This window comes from Vigna radiata, chromosome 8 (assembly GCF_000741045.1).
Source record: "Vigna radiata var. radiata cultivar VC1973A chromosome 8, Vradiata_ver6, whole genome shotgun sequence".
Taxonomy (NCBI): Eukaryota; Viridiplantae; Streptophyta; class Magnoliopsida; order Fabales; family Fabaceae; genus Vigna; species Vigna radiata.
This window is the reverse complement of record NC_028358.1, coordinates 22,061,239-22,065,829: the sequence shown is the minus strand read 5'-3', so window position 1 is coordinate 22,065,829 and position 4,591 is coordinate 22,061,239.

Genomic DNA, 4,591 nt, shown 5'->3' with positions numbered 1-4,591 from the left:
GTGGTTTAACTTATCTAGTAGTGTAAACTGATTAAATTTGACTTGATTGTTATGTTTATTTTTATTTTTGTTCTAATAAATGTATTCTAGGATTTTGTGCCTGAGTTTTGCAGATGCAGTATGGACAAGAATTTGATTATATGGGCACTCAATTCTACCAAAATAATTTCAACCACTNGTTGGAACCTCACTCATACATGGATCAAAGCCAATTTGGGCAAGCTATTGAGCCACTATTTACTCCGATTAAGAGGAGTGCAGAGTCTGATGAACTTTTTCAGAGGGTCATAAATTCNGGAGTATGCCATGTCAAAAGCATAAAGGAGAATACGAAGAATGATGAATTTTTTTCGCAGAAAATGTATACAAGATTTTCTTCTCATAGAAGCATGGAAGAGATGCAACAATNTCACTAGTAGAACCAATTCTCTTCACCAATAGTAATGTGGGAGGAAGAGCAACAACTATGTCAAAAGATAGCTGATTTGGGAGAACAACTCAAAAGATCTGAAGAAAATTTTGACAAATTTCTGGAGAAGTATGATTCCAAGAGCTATGAAGTTACCTTTAGGAATTTGGAGACATCAATTGGTGAGGTTGTTGATGAAGAAAAGATAGAGATAGATGAGGAGAAAATAAAGGAGAAAAACATGGAGAGAAATAAGGAAAAGATAGAGGAGGAAAAGATAGAGGAAGAAGAAACAGAAAAGTTGAGTGAGGGGAATAAGGATGATGATAAGAAAAAAACAGTGGTNGAGAGAAAAGCAAAAAAAGAAAAAATATGCAAAAATAAATAAGAAAATAAAAAAGAGAAAGTTGAGGGAGAAGAAAAGTGAAAAGAAGAGGAAAAAAGAAAAGAAGAAAAGATCATATGAAAAACCTCTTCCTCATCAAAAGAAATATCATAGGAAAGAAAAGAAGTTTATGTGCTCCATGGAGATCTTCAAGAAATTGGAGATCAAAGTTCCTATGATTGATACATGGAGATATGTGCTTGGTGTTCTCAACTTTATGAAGAAATTTAACAGGAAGAAGAAAAAGAAAAGAATATCAAGTAAGGGGAGGCATCTTAGTGATCCAAGAACAATTTTTTTTTACTTTAAATTTTTAAATCTTGGTGATGTAATCATGAACAATTTTTAAATTTTTGTGTATTGGGTAGCATCTACTGAGGGATGCTAAATTTTTAAGTATCTACTGAAGGATATAGGATAAGCACTTACTGAAGAGTGCTAAACAGGTTTGGGTCAAGCTCGTGACGTTAAACAAGGGCTACCTGGAAGGCAACCCAGTTGATTGTTTTGTTTTTAATCCTGTGTTGAGTGCATTACATGTTAATGATTGCATCTGAGAGGGGAAAGGCATATATTTGAAAAATTGAAGGTTGAAATTAAGTGTTAGAAGGAAAGATTACTCAAAAGAAAGCAAAAGAAGAAGGAGTGAAATTAGGCGCAGACCGCTGAGTGGTCCATTTTACCGTTGAGCGGTTGCGGCGCTGATGGTCTCGACTTTTCTTAAGAGCTGAGTAGTTTTCCAAGTTTTTCACTTTGAAACCCTTCTTTGCATTTCGCCTGAGCGGTCTCCCTAAGCCCTAGCACTCTTCTTTCACTTTCAAGAGCATTTTAGAGAGATTTCCTCACTTTCTCATTCACCCACTCACCAAAAATTCAATTTTCCACCATTACTTTGTCAAAGTTTGGGGTTTTTGGTTGAGGGATTTGCATTGGAGAGGACATACATTATTAATTAAGCAATTTTTCTGCAAACATTCACAATCTCCACTCAAGTAAGTATGCAAATTCATGATTGGTGTTTCTAATTTGAGATTTGTCGATGAACATGCTTAGGAACATGATAAATTAGGGTTTTTGATTTCTATACATGAATTGATAGAATAGGAACTGTTTGAACCGATTGGATTACATGATTTTAGTCTGGATTTATGATTTTAGCAAAAGAGTGGAGATTAGGATCAAATAGGCAAAGATTTTGAAAAACCCTAGCTTCCACCGTTGAGCAGTCTGCTTTGGCGTTGAGCGGTGGCGAGGCTTGAGGCAAACTGCCTAGGCGGTCTTCTTTGACGCTAAGCGGTCTGTAGCTATTTTACCTAAATGTTGAAATTGTTGGATGTTTGTGTGTTGAGGAGCCTTGTTTTTCCTCAAAGAATTATATGATTTGATGATGCACTAACCTCTAATGATGTTTCTGTTAATTTTGTTGGATGAATTTGATTTATGCAGGAATGTCTACCTCAAGAAGAGTTAAGACAATGGGCAACAAAAGGAAGGAACCAGAGAGACCTAGAAGATATTATTCTTCAAGGTTCCTTTCAAGGAAGCATGAGGAACATTTTGCTATAGTCCAGGAAAGGCGATTGTTGATGGAGAGAAAAGCCATGTACATTCCTGACTTGGCTCCAGAGTTTGGTATGGAGATTGAAAGGCGAGGTTGGGAGAGACTAACAACTTATCCAGCACCAGCCAGTACTGAGTTGGTAAAGGAGTTCTATGCTAATGCCTTGCCGAGAGGAGGAGTGTNTGTAGGGAGGTACATGAGCTATGTACGTGGACACTTGATCAGCTATGATCCTGACACCATCAACACTTTTCTAGGGACTGAGTGGTCAGGAGAGCAGTGTAGGTATGTTGCTATACTGGGGGAGGCCAGGGATTATGAGGAAATTGAGCGAGTGATGTGCATCCCTGGGAGGCATTTTTAGAGAAACCCTAACAGAGCACCGGTGAACATCCTTAGGGCAGATTTACTCCCCTAGCTAAATACTGGATGGCATTTACTCATCCAACATCCAGCCAATCTCTCATGTTTCCGACATTACTTTGCACCGGATCTTGGTCATATACTGTATGTTGAGGCAGATGGACGTGAATGTGGGTAAGATCATTACCAGTGAGATTATGAGTTGCGCCAACACTGTGAGCAGCAGGATGCCATTGGGACATCCGTCCCTAATCACATATTTGTGCCAGCAGGCAGGAGTGGACACTTTAGTTCCACCTTTCGAGAGGCCGAGGAATGCTATTAATGCCTCCTATTTTCATTAGTATTGTAGAGGTGATGAACTAGCTGGAGCAGTCCCTAGGAGATGTCCTAGGAGGGCAGTAGCACAACAGGTGGATGAGCCTGCAGATGCACCAGCACAGCAGCCAGAGCCCTTCCAGATGAGAGACATGTACATGTCTATGATGGAGGCGAGGATGGAGTCCCTTTGCAGGGGACAGGAGGCCACTACCGAGATGATCATAGGACTTTATGACCAGCCACCAGTGCATAGGTGGACTATGGAAGAGTTCCGTAGTGTGATGGCTTGGCCTCGAGGACAGGCACATGGTAGTGGGTCCGGAGNTGCTGGAACTTTAGGAGGACAAGATGATGACCAGGAGGATGATGAAGATTTTGAGGATGCCNAGGAGGAGGAGGAGGATGATGACTCAGATGAGGATTTGCGCTGATGACATCTACTGATGGATGCCAGTATTGACAGGGATTTTTCTTTTTCTTTTTCTTTGTACTTTGAATTAGTAGTATAGGTTNCATTTATGTTTGAGTCTATGTTTGGCTTGTACACTTATTCGGATAATGGTTCAAATTTATTGCATGATGAGTTGTTTATTATTGATGATTGATTGTGGATGATGATTGAGAATGTGTGAATGTTGATATCCAGGTTGATGGTTCACTAGCTATGTGAATAGATGAGTAAGTGATTCATGATTGTGATTTTGATGCTAAGCAGGATTCATGTGAGAAGTGAGAAAGCATGATTCTGTGAGGTATTGAGCTTCAGAGTTTTATTGTTGTGTGCACTGTTTACAGAGAATCATGGTATTGACTTAATCTTGATAATTGATTGAATTGCATGTGTATGTCATATGATCAAGGCCATGCTTGGAAAGCCCTTACTTAGCCAAATTTTCACCCAAAGAATTTTAAATGATATACCCTTTTTGAACCTTGACCTTAAACAATATAAAAACCCTTGTTTGAATTGATTTACCTTGAGTTAGGGTTGAGAATAATTATATGTGTTGAAAAGGTTCAAGTTTGGGGTTGAACGGGGAAAGTGAAAGGAAAAGAAAAAGAAAAGCATTGAGTTCAAAAGATGAAAAAGAAAAAAGCATGTGAAAAGAAAAGAAAAGAAGAAAAGAGTTTATGCATTTAAAAAGAACTCAATGTAAAAGGAAAAAGGGAAAAAGTTGGGAATAAGTGAGATTGGTTAAAAAGAGAGTGTGCTTGAACTTTGAATGATGATTTAAACTCTCTTAACTCATGGATTTTGTATTCCAGAAAAACCAATTTTCTTGATAGCCCAACCACAATACAAGCCTTGGAAAAAGTCCTTGTGATGACATTTGCATGTGAAGATGTTGATTGTTTTAGATGAATGACAATATTGTTTTATGTGACATGTGAATAGTANAGAGTAGAGTGACCTCCTTAAACACTTGAGTGATTGAGTGAAACACTTGCTTGGTGAGAATTGTTAAATCCATGTTTATATCTATGCTTAGTTTATTGATCATTCATGAACAAAACATCTGTTGAAAAGATTGATTATGTGAGCTAAGTTGGA